Source organism: Tachypleus tridentatus, chromosome 7, assembly GCF_004210375.1.
Source record: "Tachypleus tridentatus isolate NWPU-2018 chromosome 7, ASM421037v1, whole genome shotgun sequence".
NCBI lineage: Eukaryota > Metazoa > Arthropoda > Merostomata > Xiphosura > Limulidae > Tachypleus > Tachypleus tridentatus.
The window spans coordinates 110,981,658-110,998,539 of record NC_134831.1 but is presented as its reverse complement, the minus strand read 5'-3'; the positions used below and the strand labels follow the sequence as shown (position 1 = coordinate 110,998,539).

At 32.8% G+C, this 16,882-nt stretch overlaps 1 pseudogene across 1 annotated transcript in view; it reads left to right on the top strand.

Moving 5' to 3' along the window:
• The window catches only part of LOC143256405 (adenosylhomocysteinase-like 1), a 48,734-nt pseudogene extending 36,586 nt beyond the window's left edge, over positions 1–12,148 (top strand). Inside the window, exons 12-15 of the transcript XR_013031339.1 lie at positions 4,811–4,905; positions 5,120–5,218; positions 5,521–5,668; positions 12,024–12,148. The product of XR_013031339.1 is annotated as an adenosylhomocysteinase-like 1 (transcript). The remainder of the gene's footprint in view (positions 1–4,810; positions 4,906–5,119; positions 5,219–5,520; positions 5,669–12,023) is intronic.
• Positions 12,149–16,882: the final 4,734 nt, after the last annotated feature.

The window sequence follows — 16,882 nt, the reverse complement described above, 5'->3', positions numbered from 1 at the left end:
GTTTGATATTCTTATAACAGCAACAGGTAAGTTTTATGTTGCTCTCATTGTTTGATATACTTATAACAGCAACAGGTAAGTTTTATGTTGCTCTCATTGTTTGATATTCTTATAACAGCAACAGGTAAGTTTTATGTTGCTCTCATTGTTTGATATACTTACAACAGCAACAGGTAAGTTTTATGTTGCTCTCATTGTTTGATATACTTACAACAGCAACAGGTAAGTTTTATGTTGCTCTCATTGTTTGATATTCTTATAACAGCAATAGGTAAGTTTTATGTTGCTCTCATTGTTCACGTATTTTTGCTTACAATTTTTAAAATAATTTCATGATAAACCCTCTTTACCGAGAGATCGAAATGTGCATGTGTCCTCTTTCATTTCACTTTCCAAATGACATTACATGTAACTATAAAATCTTGAATTGCTTGCTTTTTGTCAGTGAAGGAATATAAAGTTAGGTGATAAAAACAGTAACATAACTCTTATTACATGACATTAATTATTATCAAATGGTGATTTATTAAAGAAAGCATATTAACCCTTTCACAATTGGCTTGGTATAATATACACAAATTCATCTATATATCTGCATGTTAAGTATTTGTATTATAACTGTTGTTACAGCATATGTGCATGTTAAGTATTTGTATTATAACTTTTGATACAGCATATGTGCATGTTAGGTATTTGTATTATAACTTTTGATACAGCATATGTGCATGTTAAGTATTTGTATTATAACTGTTAATCAGCATATGTGCATGTTAAGTATTTGTATTATAACTGTTAATCAGCATATGTATATTCACAAAATTTGGTTGAGTTTTAGTAAAGATTACAAGTATTTTGTGTATAAAAAATCAGGTTTTTTAATGAAATATTTTTACTAAATATTTGTTTGTGAAAATAGTCTGTTTCGTTACTAACCTGAGCGCAAAGTGATTTCATGTTATGATTAAGACAAAACAACTATTATTTGTGTGATCTCTAAAACCTCCTAAATATTCTCACAATGTTTGATTTCAGTAACTTTATATTTTGTTATTTTCTAATCTCTTAACTATGTGGGGTCTGTTATTTGACCAACCTTGTAACCATAAAAAAAATTAGGAAATACAAATTATGCTTTTTCATGCTAGAATAACTAAATATTATAACACAAAAATAAAAATGTGTAGTTTTAAGTATCAAAGTCTCATAACACTATATTATTTACATATATATTATTTTTTATTATACTGACTTTCCAGTCATGCCTAGCTAAAATTTACCTAATTTGCATTGGTGAGGTGCACATGCACTAGTTTTGTATCCAGTAATATAAAACTGACCTTTAGTCTTCCCTGTTTTAGCTGTGTTTTAATGAACTAGTATCCTGTAATATACAGTCACTTTTCAATTATTATACATTTTATATATGTATATAGATAATTAATATGCAGAAATAAATTATTCAACTTATTTTTCTTAAAATATGTAATGATAAATCAAGAAGTAAACTAAACAGTTATCTTTGTACTTGGTTGTTGCTGGACACAGGTTGATAACCCGTTTAAAATTTTGACCTGAAGGATATCAAATAAAAAATTTTTAGGTCTTTAATATACAATTGTATAACCAAAAAATCACAAATAACTACACTGATGTCATGGAATTGCAAAATAACACATTTTTGAAGCTTAGTAACCAAAATGTACTTAGATTTTTTAGAATATGAAACTTCAAGCAAACTAAAGACACATCCTACCTCATTGAAATCTTAATTTAAAAGAATGTGGTAGCCTTTTCACACACTACAATGGCAGGGAAAACCACTCCGGGGACATTCTGAGCTGTTGACTGGTTATTCATGTGTCACACACTAATGAGAGTAATCAGGAACCTCTTCATAAAATGGAAAGAGTTGAACATGTTTGATTCAGTAAATAAGCCATACCTTAGCAATATACGAGGTTCTTATTTTATATTCTAGTTTGTCAATACTATTAATTTGAGTTCCTAATTTGTACAAAACTTTAAATTAAAACATTAACTCGTACATAATGTTAATTGTTGAATTATAACCTACAATTTGATTCCAAACTTATTGACATAAATTCATAAAATAGTAGTTCAGTAAAACTTTGAATACAAGTTAATAAACACAATTTAATGGTTTTGATCCTTGACCTGTTGTGAAGGGGTTAAAGTATTATATCTGAAGTGATTAGATAATAGATGGTAGTAGTATCTTGCCTGTTGTGATTAGATAATAGATGGCAGTAGTATCTTGCCTGTTGTGATTAGATAATAGATGGTAGTAGTATCTTGCCTGTTGTGATTAGATAATAGATGGTAGTAGTATCTTGCCTGTTGTGATTAGATAATAGATGGTAGTAGTATCTTGCCTGTTGTGATTAGATAATAGATGGCAGTAGTATCTTGCCTGTTGTGATTAGATAATAGATGGCAGTAGTATCTTGCCTGTTGTGATTAGATAATAGATGGTAGTAGTATCTTGCCTGTTGTGATTAGATAATAGATGGCAGTAGTATCTTGCCTGTTGTGATTAGATAATAGATGGCAGTAGTATCTTGCCTGTTGTGATTAGATAATAGATGGCAGTAGTATCTTGCCTGTTGTGATTAGATAATAGATGGTAGTAGTATCTTGCCTGTTGTGATTAGATAATAGATGGTAGTAGTATCTTGCCTGTTGTGATTAGATAATAGATGGTAGTAGTATCTTGCCTGTTGTGATTAGATAATAGATGGCAGTAGTATCTTGCCTGTTGTGATTAGATAATAGATGGCAGTAGTATCTTGCCTGTTGTGATTAGATAATAGATGGTAGTAGTATCTTGCCTGTTGTAAAATGATTTGGTCATCTTCAGCCATGTGTCTAATAATGTTTTTAAGAATAAATTCCTGTAACCTTTAACCTTTCATAAACTGATAAGTCTCTTTATGTAACCTGTTTTATCGAGTTACATTCAACACTTCATTATAAATGTATGCTAGCAGATATGGCATCAAAATGTAATTTATATGTTATCTAAAATTTCATCTTTAATCAAACTAATCTTTTAATTTTTATTCCTATATCACGTGACATTTTTCTCGCCAACTTACCCATCTTTGTTTGTTTTCTACTGTGTATATTCTGAATTTGACACAAATTACAGAATTGTTGTTCATCTATTATAAATAGATTTCTTTCTCTACTGAAATATAAAACCAAACCACAAATTACATTCTTTTCTAACATTTTCTATCACATTCTTGATTATTTGTAACCAATAGAATGGCTGGTTATTTTAGAGCAAAGCCACAATGCATTATTTGCTGTGTCCACTGTGGGAAATTACACCCTATGGGCTCTGTAAACTTACTGATGTACCGCTGGGAAACATTATGAATAGGAAGTTTTTAATTTACCAACTTTTATGTAATGCCAGATCTATCTGGTAAGTCTTGGAATTATTTTAAGGAACATTTAGCTTAGTTAGAAAGTCTCTCAAACTATGATGGTGATAGGAAGTTGTATTGTTTGTGTATTTTATTGTTATGTTCAAACTGGGGTAATTGAAACTTTGATCAAGTGGTTAAATCAATCCAATAAAAAAAGTAGGGTTAACTTTTATCGAGACATGCATGTTAACATTAAAACTATTTTTTGTACACATGTTTCGTTTCATCTGTTACTATAAATGTAAATATTAGAAACTTGTTAGGTTAGATAAGAGAACTGAAAAGGAAAAACAAAACAACTAATAACAAAATATTCAATAAACAGTTTGGTACTTTGCACAAAGCCTTACCAGTGTGGTGTGTAGTTACTTTGTTGTAATCTTGTGCAGTACCAGTGTGGTGTGTAGTTACTTTGTTGTAATCTTGTGCAGTACCAGTGTGGTGTGTAGTTACTTTGTTGTAATCTTGTGCAGTAAAACAATACTGGAAGACGTGAAATGTAGTAATTTTAGCTCTAAGAATAAATAAAGAGAGACCTTGCTTTTGCAGCTCAACAATTCTGCCACGTTCAAACTCTGTCAACATATTAACCTTTGCCATGTTTTCAATGCAACACAGAACATGTCAGTGGCAGATGTTGACAACGCTAATGCTTGAACACAAATGACTAAATTTTGTTAAATGTTTACTGATTAACGCTTCGTTTCAGTATGGTTTTAAACTTTTGACCAGCTAGTATTTAGGCTAATTTCATAGTGTTCACATTTTCCATATTAAATGCTAAAAAGTTTTTTATTTTTATTTTCCCTTTTCTTACTTTAATCTTTTCGAAGCTCTACTCAAATAAGTGATTGAGTTTAACAATGCAAAATGCATATTTTTTCTTTATGTTCATTGGCCTTAAGATTTTGGCCAGCAGTGTAATGTTTTCTTCTAAAAAAAACTAATAATTATGTGGAAGCTCCATGTAAAATATGAAACTTTGTACAAACAGTTTGGCAGTAGGTTTAATTCAAGACCTTAATGTTGTGATTGAAGGCAGCTTTGACTGAGGAGATTTGTACATCAAGCAGCTGGTACATATATATTGAAGAACAGTATTGTCTGATGTCAGACATATGATTCATGTTAGGGATAAAGGAAGCCAGTATGTTTCCTATAATTCTAAAGATATAAAATGTGCATGAAACTTACTTCAACAACACCTTTATAATCCTATTTACACTGAGAGTTGTAGTATATTAACAGTAACTGTATATTTGTTCTTTCACTAGAAGATTGTATAGCATTATTATTTTACTAAACTTCAATAACCAAGTCAAGAAAGATTAAGGTCTTTCTATTTGAAAACTTAGGAAACAAGAATGTGGTGACCAGAGAGCACATGGATAAGATGAAGAATGGCTGTATTATCTGTAACATGGGTCACTCCAATACTGAGATAGATGTTGTAAGTATTGCCTTATAAGCTGTAAACATAAAGCAACTTAATGTTGCCAGCTGATATAACTCTTTCTTTACTCAAATAGTATAATTATGCTTACCTTAGTTTTAATTAAAATTAATGGGTAATAAACCTGTTTTCTTTCCAGATATAAAATTTAGTATTAATCTAGTCGTAACAGTGTGTATACTGAATTTGTGAAACTTGCTGTTTCTTGTAGCAAAGTCTACGAACTCCCGATTTAACATGGGAAAAAGTTCGGTCTCAAGTGGATCACATTATCTGGCCAGATGGAAAAAGGCTTATTTTAATTGCTGAGGTAATATAACAACAACATTTCTGTTTATGAGCTGTCTTCAACTTTACATGTGTGTCTAAACTGAACCAAACCATTTGAATGATTCTCAAAACATTTTATTTTTCAAGAATTTGTAAGTTTCTCTTTCCAGAGGAATAAGTCACTATTAATATTTCTAGACATGTCTTCTGGCATCACAGTTTTACACAAATAAAACAAATTAGTTGTAGAAGTTTAATATTTTACCAAACTTTTATCTCGATACTCTATCCTGTACTCTCTTAATGGAACAAAACATTAAGGTTAGAATTATTTTTTTCTAGGGAAGACTTGTTAATCTCAGCTGTTCCAGCATCCCATCTTTTGTCGTTTCCATAACAGCAGCATCACAAGCTTTAGCTCTTATTGAACTGTACAATGCCCCAAACGGTCGCTACAAAAGTGATGTTTATTTGCTTCCAAAAAAAATGGGTAAGGACTTAATTGGTTTTCAGTCAGTTACCACAGATCTGTGACACAAGTATTTTTTCCCTCCATTGTATTGAAATATAAAGGTCTGTGACAAGAGTAGTGCTTATCTTTAACTGTCTCTTTAGCCAGATAATACAGGTCTGTGACAAGAGTAATGCTTATCTTTATTTCTCTTTAGCCAGATAATACAGGTCTGTGACAAGGATAATACTTACCTTTAACTGTCTCTTTAGCCAGATAATACAGGTCTGTGACAAGGATAATACTTATCTTTATTTCTCTTTAGCCAGATAACACAGGTCTGTGACAAGGATAATACTTACCTTTAACTGTCTCTTTAGCCAGATAATACAGGTCTGTGACAAGAGTAATGCTTATCTTTATTTCTCTTTAGCCAGATAATACAGGTCTGTGACAAGGATAATACTTACCTTTAACTGTCTCTTTAGCCAGATAATACAGGTCTGTGACAAGAGTAATGCTTATCTTTATTTCTCTTTAGCCAGATAACACAGGTCTGTGACAAGGATAATACTTACCTTTAACTGTCTCTTTAGCCAGATAATACAGGTCTGTGACAAGAGTAATGCTTATCTTTATTTCTCTTTAGCCAGATAATACAGGTCTGTGACAAGGATAATACTTACCTTTAACTGTCTCTTTACCCAGATAATACAGGTCTGTGACAAGAGTAATGCTTATCTTTATTTCTCTTTAGCCAGATAATAAAGGTCTGTGACAAGAGTAGTGCTTATCTTTATTTCTCTTTAGCCAGATAATACAGGTCTGTGACAAGAGTAGTGCTTATCTTTAACTGTCTCTTTAGCCAGATAATACAGGTCTGTGACAAGAGTAATGCTTATCTTTATTTCTCTTTAGCCAGATAATACAGGTCTGTGACAAGGATAATACTTACCTTTAACTGTCTCTTTAGCCAGATAATACAGGTCTGTGACAAGAGTAATGCTTATCTTTATTTCTCTTTAGCCAGATAACACAGGTCTGTGACAAGGATAATACTTACCTTTAACTGTCTCTTTAGCCAGATAATACAGGTCTGTGACAAGAGTAATGCTTATCTTTATTTCTCTTTAGCCAGATAATACAGATCTGTGACAAGGATAATACTTACCTTTAACTGTCTCTTTAGCCAGATAATACAGGTCTGTGACAAGGATAATACTTACCTTTAACTGTCTCTTTAGCCAGATAATACAGGTCTGTGACAAGAGTAATGCTTATCTTTATTTCTCTTTAGCCAGATAACACAGGTCTGTGACAAGGATAATACTTACCTTTAACTGTCTCTTTAGCCAGATAATACAGGTCTGTGACAAGAGTAATGCTTATCTTTATTTCTCTTTAGCCAGATAATACAGATCTGTGACAAGGATAATACTTACCTTTAACTGTCTCTTCAGCCAGATAATACAGGTCTGTGACAAGGATAATACTTACCTTTAACTGTCTCTTTAGCCAGATAATACAGGTCTGTGACAAGAGTAATGCTTATCTTTATTTCTCTTTAGCCAGATAACACAGGTCTGTGACAAGGATAATACTTACCTTTAACTGTCTCTTTAGCCAGATAATACAGGTCTGTGACAAGAGTAATGCTTATCTTTATTTCTCTTTAGCCAGATAATACAGGTCTGTGACAAGGATAATACTTACCTTTAACTGTCTCTTTAGCCAGATAATACAGGTCTGTGACAAGAGTAATGCTTATCTTTATTTCTCTTTAGCCAGATAACACAGGTCTGTGACAAGGATAATACTTACCTTTAACTGTCTCTTTAGCCAGATAATACAGGTCTGTGACAAGAGTAATGCTTATCTTTATTTCTCTTTAGCCAGATAATACAGATCTGTGACAAGGATAATACTTACCTTTAACTGTCTCTTTAGCCAGATAATACAGGTCTGTGACAAGAGTAATGCTTATCTTTATTTCTCTTTAGCCAGATAATACAGATCTGTGACAAGAGTAAGGCTTATCTTTATTTCTCTGTAGCCAGATAATATAGATCTGTGACAAGAGTAAGGCTTATCTTTATTTCTCTGTAGCCAGATAATACAGGTCTGTGACAAGAGTAATGCTTATCTTTATTTCTCTTTAGCCAGATAATACAGATCTGTGACAAGAGTAAGGCTTATCTTTATTTCTCTGTAGCCAGATAATACAGATCTGTGACAAGAGTAAGGCTTATCTTTATTTCTCTGTAGCCAGATAATATAGATCTGTGACAAGAGTAATGCTTATCTTTATTTCTCTGTAGCCAGATAATACAGGTCTGTGACAAGAGTAATGCTTATCTTTATTTCTCTTTAGCCAGATAATACAGATCTGTGACAAGAGTAAGGCTTATCTTTATTTCTCTGTAGCCAGATAATACAGATCTGTGACAAGAGTAAGGCTTATCTTTATTTCTCTGTAGCCAGATAATATAGATCTGTGACAAGAGTAATGCTTATCTTTATTTCTCTTTAGCCAGATAATATAGATCTGTGACAAGAGTAAGGCTTATCTTTATTTCTCTTCAGCCAGATAATACAGCTCTGTGACAAGGATAATACTTACCTTTAACTGTCTCTTTAGCCAGATAATACAGGTCTGTGACAAGGATAATACTTACCTTTAACTGTCTCTTTAGCCAGATAACACAGGTCTGTGACAAGGATAATACTTACCTTTAACTGTCTCTTTAGCCAGATAACACAGGTCTGTGACAAGGATAATACTTACCTTTAACTGTCTCTTTAGCCAGATAATACAGGTCTGTGACAAGAGTAAGGCTTATCTTTATTTCTCTTCAGCCAGATAATACAGCTCTGTGACAAGGATAATACTTACCTTTAACTGTCTCTTTAGCCAGATAATACAGGTCTGTGACAAGGATAATACTTACCTTTAACTGTCTCTTTAGCCAGATAATATAGATCTGTGACAAGAGTAAGGCTTATCTTTATTTCTCTTCAGCCAGATAATACAGCTCTGTGACAAGAGTAAGGCTTATCTTTATTTCTCTGTAGCCAGATAATATAGATCTGTGACAAGAGTAAGGCTTATCTTTATTTCTCTGTAGCCAGATAATACAGGTCTGTGACAAGAGTAATGCTTATCTTTATTTCTCTTTAGCCAGATAATACAGATCTGTGACAAGAGTAAGGCTTATCTTTATTTCTCTGTAGCCAGATAATACAGATCTGTGACAAGAGTAAGGCTTATCTTTATTTCTCTGTAGCCAGATAATATAGATCTGTGACAAGAGTAATGCTTATCTTTATTTCTCTTTAGCCAGATAATACAGCTCTGTGACAAGGATAATACTTACCTTTAACTGTCTCTTTAGCCAGATAATACAGGTCTGTGACAAGGATAATACTTACCTTTAACTGTCTCTTTAGCCAGATAACACAGGTCTGTGACAAGGATAATACTTACCTTTAACTGTCTCTTTAGCCAGATAATACAGCTCTGTGACAAGGATAATACTTACCTTTAACTGTCTCTTTAGCCAGATAATACAGGTCTGTGACAAGGATAATACTTACCTTTAACTGTCTCTTTAGCCAGATAACACAGGTCTGTGACAAGGATAATACTTACCTTTAACTGTCTCTTTAGCCAGATAACACAGGTCTGTGACAAGGATAATACTTACCTTTAACTGTCTCTTTAGCCAGATAATACAGGTCTGTGACAAGAGTAAGGCTTATCTTTATTTCTCTTCAGCCAGATAATACAGCTCTGTGACAAGGATAATACTTACCTTTAACTGTCTCTTTAGCCAGATAATACACGTCTGTGACAAGGATAATACTTACCTTTAACTGTCTCTTTAGCCAGATAATATAGATCTGTGACAAGAGTAAGGCTTATCTTTATTTCTCTTCAGCCAGATAATACAGCTCTGTGACAAGGATAATACTTACCTTTAACTGTCTCTTTAGCCAGATAATACAGGTCTGTGACAAGGATAATACTTATCTTTATTTCTCTTTAGCCAGATAACACAGGTCTGTGACAAGGATAATACTTACCTTTAACTGTCTCTTTAGCCAGATAATACAGGTCTGTGACAAGAGTAATGCTTATCTTTATTTCTCTTTAGCCAAATAATACAGGTCTGTGACAAGAGTAAGGCTTATCTTCATTTCTTTTTAGCCAGATAATGCAGGTCTGTGACAAGAGTAATGCTTATCTTTATTTCTCTTTAGCCAGATAACACAGGTCTGTGACAAGGATAATACTTACCTTTAACTGTCTCTTTAGCCAGATAATACAGGTCTGTGACAAGAGTAATGCTTATCTTTATTTCTCTTTAGCCAGATAATACAGATCTGTGACAAGGATAATACTTACCTTTAACTGTCTCTTTAGCCAGATAATACAGGTTTGTGACAAGAGTAATGCTTATCTTTATTTCTCTTTAGCCAGATAATACAGATCTGTAACAAGAGTAATGCTTATCTTTATTTCTCTTTAGCCAGATAATACTGATCTGTAACAAGAGTAATGCTTATCTTTATTTCTCTTTAGCCAGATAATACTGATCTGTTACAAAAGTAATGCTTATCTTTATTTCTCTTTAGCCAGATAATACAGGTCTGTGACAAGAGTAATGCTTATCTTTATTTCTCTTTAGCCAGATAATACAGATCTGTGACAAGGATAATACTTACCTTTAACTGTCTCTTTAGCCAGATAATACAGGTCTGTGACAAGAGTAATGCTTATCTTTATTTCTCTTTAGCCAGATAATACAGATCTGTAACAAGAGTAATGCTTATCTTTATTTCTCTTTAGCCAGATAATACTGATCTGTTACAAAAGTAATGCTTATCTTTATGTCTCTTTAGCCAGATAATACTGATCTGTTACAAGAGTAATGCTTATCTTTATTTCTCTTTAGCCAGATAACACTGGTCTGTGACAAGGATAATACTTACCTTTAACTGTGTCTTTAGCCAGATAATACAGGTCTGTGACAAGAGTAATGCTTATCTTTATTTCTCTTTAGCCAGATAACACAGGTCTGTGACAAGAGTAATGCTTACCTTTAACTGTCTCTTTAGCCAGATAATACAGGTCTGTGACAAGGATAATACTTACCTTTAACTGTGTCTTTAGCCAGATAATACAGGTCTGTGACAAGAGTAAGGCTTATCTTTATTTCTCTTTAGCCAGATAATACAGATCTGTGACAAGGATAATACTTACCTTTAACTGTCTCTTCAGCCAGATAACACAGGTCTGTGACACAGATAATACTTACCTTCAACTGTCTCTTTAGCCAGATAACACAGGTCGGTGACAAGGATAATACTTACCTTTAACTGTCTCTTTAGCCAGATAATACAGGTCTGTGACAAGGATAATACTTACCTTTAACTGTCTCTTTAGCCAGATAATACAGGTCTGTGACAAGGATAATACTTACCTTTAACTGTCTCTTCAGCCAGATAACACAGGTCTGTGACAAGGATAATACTTACCTTTAACTGTCTCTTCAGCCAGATAACACAGGTCTGTGACACGGATAATACTTACCTTTAACTGTCTCTTTAGCCAGATAACACAGGTCGGTGACAAGGATAACACTTACCTTTAACTGTGTCTTTAGCCAGATAGTACAGGTCTGTGACAAGGATAACACTTACCTTTAACTGTGTCTTTAGCCAGATAATACAGGTCTGTGACAAGAGTAATGCTTATCTTTATTTCTCTTTAGCCAGATAACACAGGTCTGTGACAAGGATAATACTTACCTTTAACTGTCTCTTTAGCCAGATAATACAGGTCTGTGACAAGGATAATACTTACCTTTAACTGTCTCTTTAGCCAGATAATACAGGTCTGTGACAAGGATAATACTTACCTTTAACTGTCTCTTTAGCCAGATAATACAGGTCTGTGACAAGGATAATACCTACCTTTAACTGTCTCTTTAGCCAGATAATACAGGTCTGTGACAAGGATAATACTTACCTTTAACTGTCTCTTTAGCCAGATAATACAGGTCTGTGACAAGAGTAATGCTTATCTTTATTTCTTTTTAGCCAGATAATGCAGGTCTGTGACAAGAGTAAGGGTTATCTTCATATTTTTTTAGCCAGATAATGCAGGTCTGTGACAAGAGTAATGCTTATCTTTATTTATCTTCAGCCAGATAATAATATTCTGTGTCAAAATGTTCCTGTTTTTTTTTTCTTTTCCTGGAATAAAATGTGATGGTATCAGCACTTTGTCCAATGAACTAAGTCTCTGGTCATTTGTTTTTATATACACTTGGTGTTTCTGTTATATGTGTAGTTTTATGAGAAGTGGTGAAAGTCACTCATATTTTAACAGACGAGTATGTTGCCAGTCTTCATCTTCCCTGTTTTGATGCTCATCTTACTGAACTGACAGATGAACAAGCTAAATACATGGGGTTGAACAAAGCAGGGCCTTTCAAGCCTAACTATTATAGGTAGGTTTGTTGGATCAGGCTTAGAGCAAGTAAATGTTTTGCTAACTTACTGACAATAAAAAATGTGTACAAAAACTGTAAGACTTATCTATATGAATATTATGCTCATATTTGTCTGAAGGTTTTCTCACATTTTTCGATCAGATGCTACAAATTTCACGTTATTAGCTTGGCCTTTGTTGGCTTCAAATTCAACTTTTTTTTTGTTTGCAAAGTTCTGCACAAAAACAACATTTAACTCGTGTAATTTCCTTTAAAAAAAGAACATTTAAACTTTCAAATGTTTCTGTATATCAGGCAAGTTTGCTTTGATTACAACCTCACACACACTTTGTAATAATTTTAAATTTTGGTTGTTTTGTATTGTAAACCTGCATTATACACTGAATGCTCATAACTGTTTTATATTTTATACACTGTATCATGTGCTTTATTAAATTATTATATTAACATGAGCTTGTTTATTTGACTGATTAAAATTATTTTAACACAGACCAGTATTTATCAGTCTCATGTATAATGTGTGCAAGAAATCCTAACTTAATTTGTTTATGAAATGACAGAATTTGGTTGAAAGGCATGAAAATTACTGCAGGTTGCATCTAGTGTACGAACATCATGAAACATATCTTGCATCCAAATGTTACTTTGATCAGGAAAATTTGTGACTTAATAGTTAAATTATTGTGCTAATTTTATCTTCTATAATAGAAGGTAATGTTACAAGGAAATATTTGATGCTATTAATGTATTACTACAAGTTATTCACCAGACAAAATACAGGCAATCTTCACTATACGCTACTTCAATCAATGCAAAATTCAGATACCGCAATTTGGAAAACTGTGACCATTACCTGTTTTATGTGTGCAATTATTCAGTTACAAGTAGATTGTGTGCACAGCCCTAAATGCAATATGCACTAATGACAGTCAGACTTGGTGCATGCTCAGTTACCATGGGTCTCTGACATACTGTATAATCTTGCCTGCCTTTATTTTATTTCTGATTTGTAAAATTAAATATGGATAACAGAAAAAACTCTGACAGTAATATTAAAAGGAAAATAAAAACAATTGCTTTAGAAGAAACCTTTCAAGTTATTAAATGTAAGTAAAAATTGGGACATAATCGCGTAAAGTGGGGTTTGCCTGTAGAGATGAAACTCGATGCAGTACTTACCTAGTGACAAATGGTGAATCAAATTATAGGTTGGACTTCACCTACATACACTTTTTTTAAACATTCATATGGTCAGTGTTTTGCTATCAGTATATTTTAATGTAGATAAGGTAAAGAAATAATCATAGACAGTTGTTAATATATTTATTTGTAAGAATACTAAATGCAAAGTGAACTTGTATTGTTTTGATATATATTTATTTAAATAAGGTTTAACAGTGTGCTGTATTTGTTGTAAAAGTTAACATTGTTGTGTCTTACTTTCCAGGTACTAAAGGACCAGTGAATGCGACTCTTCTTAATGTGTGAGATAAAATCCGAAGGTGTCGCTTGGATCACACCATCCTCCCAATTTCTTTTATCACCACTTTCGATAACATGAGTTTTATTCTAGAAATGAATCTTGCAAGACTTAGAATTATTGTAGTAAAGAATTTAGTCCAAAGTGAGATGTGCATGTTGTTATTACATGTAAATAGAAAAAACATGCCTTTCAGAAGTTAGATAAATTAATCTTCTAGAGTCAAGTAGTAAACCAGACAACAGTTTAAGAAGCTAAGCTGGTTTCAAAAATGGTCTTTTTGTTGAAATTTTTTTAATATTTGGTGTTTTTATTTTCTCTGCATTGAAATAAGTAGTTATGGTTAATTTAGGTCAAACAAAAAGAGAGGTTTTATGGTGTATGTTTACATTGTAAGAGTGCATTAGAGATAAAAACTGTTTTATAACTTTATTCAAAATAGTGAAGGACTTAGATGCAGGATTTCAAATCTCACAGACACTAGTTTTAATTATACATTCAAACTGTTGGATGGACATTCATCATTAACCCACATAATTAGGATTGTGGGTTTACAATCCTAATGCTTTGAATTGTAAAGGATTATCCCAACCTCTTTCAAAATTCTGCCAAACACTGTAAGGTGATCCTTGCATTAAAACAGATGGATAAAAGGGACTGGCTAGGGATGTATGTATTGTTTCAGATGGAAACATCAGGGACTGGCTAGGGATGTATGTATTGTTTCAGATGGATAACATCAGGGACTGGCTAGGGATGTATGTATTGTTTCAGATGGAAACATCACAGAACATGTTCCTGTCTGTCTACATTCTTTGGTTTATAATTTTTAAATTTTCCAACTCATTAAATGTATATACTGTTACTCTATCTTTCCAAACAAAAAAATAATAATTTTTAAGAAATCTAGAGTACTTTATGTATATAGAGAAAGTTCAAGAGGTACAAGTGTGGTACCTGTATTATTATACATTTTTTCTACTGGTTAATAAAAGGTGAAATTATTCTGACGTTCAAAATAAACTTTAGAATATTGTAGGTGACAACATAATGAAAACCTCACATTAAAATGGACATGTGGTACAAGCTATGCACTTCAATTCATTGTTTATAAAGTCATCTGAATATCACGGGACAAGAGAATACAATCTTTTCAAAAGTGTCTGAAATTAGAATGCGATTCCTACATCCTGTGTATACAAAAAGTAATGACCAATGCTTACTGTCGCATGTTTTTACAGCTCAGTTGGCATGTTCCCCCAATTTTATTTGTTCTCTTTAGTTAAACACCCTACACAAGATAAATTTCTTACATTGTACAAGATGTCGCTCTTGCTTGCAGGAAAGGAATGTTTTAACATCGTTCAAGTGTCAATCAATAGTATTAAAATTGAGGGAACAACAAAATGGAAGTAACCCATAGAAGACCGTTGATACAAGAATGTTTTAAGCTCTGTTATAATAGCACAGTAACTACTGTCCAACTGCAGAATTCCCTGGAACATGTGAGTGTGTCAGTTGGTCCTACACTAGTGTATTGTGTACAACTTTTCAGGTTTCTATTCCAAGTTAAGACTGGAATGTAATATATATATTGAAAGACCAGTCTAACTTGGAAATAATTACAATTTTATCTAACTGCCAAACAGCAGTTCCTTTCAAGATGTGTAATCAGGTCTTTGAATTATGTTAATAAAGATTTTTTCTCAAGGCATTTAAAATTTCACTTTTACTGTGGTATACAAGCTTAAATGAATCAGCTTTTTCACAGCCCCATTGTGTGTGTAACTTTATTATATAGTTTCCACCCTCACTAATTCTAACAAGTAATTTTTTGTACTTGTCTTACATCAACTTATAATTACACATGTCATGCAACTGTAAGTTGTGAGTAGAATAATTTAAACAGTTTTTTTTATAACTTTACAAGAAAACTTAAAGCGAGAAATAATTACAAATAATTTCAGTGGTTTTTGACAGGCACTGGTGACTTCATAGAGTTCTCTCTTTTGGCCAGTGTTATGTTCCATATCTACTAAACAAAAAACTGACAAATTTTCGTGTAAAGTTCTCTATCCCCACAGGAGAGAGAGATAACTCAGAAAGATGAACTTTCTCTTTGTCCCACTCATGGTTTTAGAATATTGATGAAGTGACCCAAGGGGAAAAAAAATATATTGTCCTTTATTTTATATATATATATTTCAAAACAATACAAGTGATACTGGAATCATAAGAGGCAAGCAAGCACAAGCAAAAACAACTGACCACGTGCACCCTATCTGCATGAGTAACACAAAATCAACAGCCAATATACAACTTGGAGTAGATCCACACCACGCTGAAGTATAGATCTGATACCAAATTTTTATGTGGGGGAAACAGGAGTACTCAAAGAAGACCCACTTTCACGTCCCCGACCAATTGATCTAACATCTGTTTGTTTTCCCCTTACATCTTCCAATCTTATGTAGACAGTGTACACACCATTTGGTTTAAGTTTCATTTTCATAAAATTTATTTATTAGCAGTTTTTCTTTACTGTGAACATAATTTTCTGTGTAAAGTAAAAGTTATTAGTGGCCAACAATGCCTGGATTTTAATGTGTTAAAAAACTAGAAGCTAAAGTTAGGTGTAGGAAGACTTGGTCTATAGTATAGGTCTGAAACTACTGTGAGTTCTAGGTAAACATAGTAGTAGGGTTGTACTTTCATTATAATACTAAAATCAACTTATCATAACTGTTGGTACTTTTCCCAAATTCTATGAGAAAATTAAAGCTGTTAGTAACATTACATTCTTTATTAATTGTAAGTCTGATCTTTCTGGAGCAGTTTCATCCTTTGCCGAGGATCATAGTGGAAAACGTCCCAGTATTCCTCAATATTGATAAACAAAAGTTTCCTCATGTGTTTGTGATTGAAATTGTTACATGAATTGTTTGTGCAACACATTTTTGATTTTAGTTTTGAGCTACATGTCCAGACCCCCCCACTTACAATATTTCAACCTAAAATAAAGAGTGAACAATCCATGTTACTTTCTCCAGTAACACAGTGAACAAAAACAAAATTTAAAGGATTTTTAATGGATGTTAAATATTAGAAACTTAAAATACTTGTCTGAGGAGCTATATATGGGATAGATTATTACTGGAATAAGATGTATCACTTTTTGTATCATAGCTTAACTAACTGCATTGGTAGGTGTTCACAACAATGTGCAACTTATAACGAACACTTTAAAACAGAACC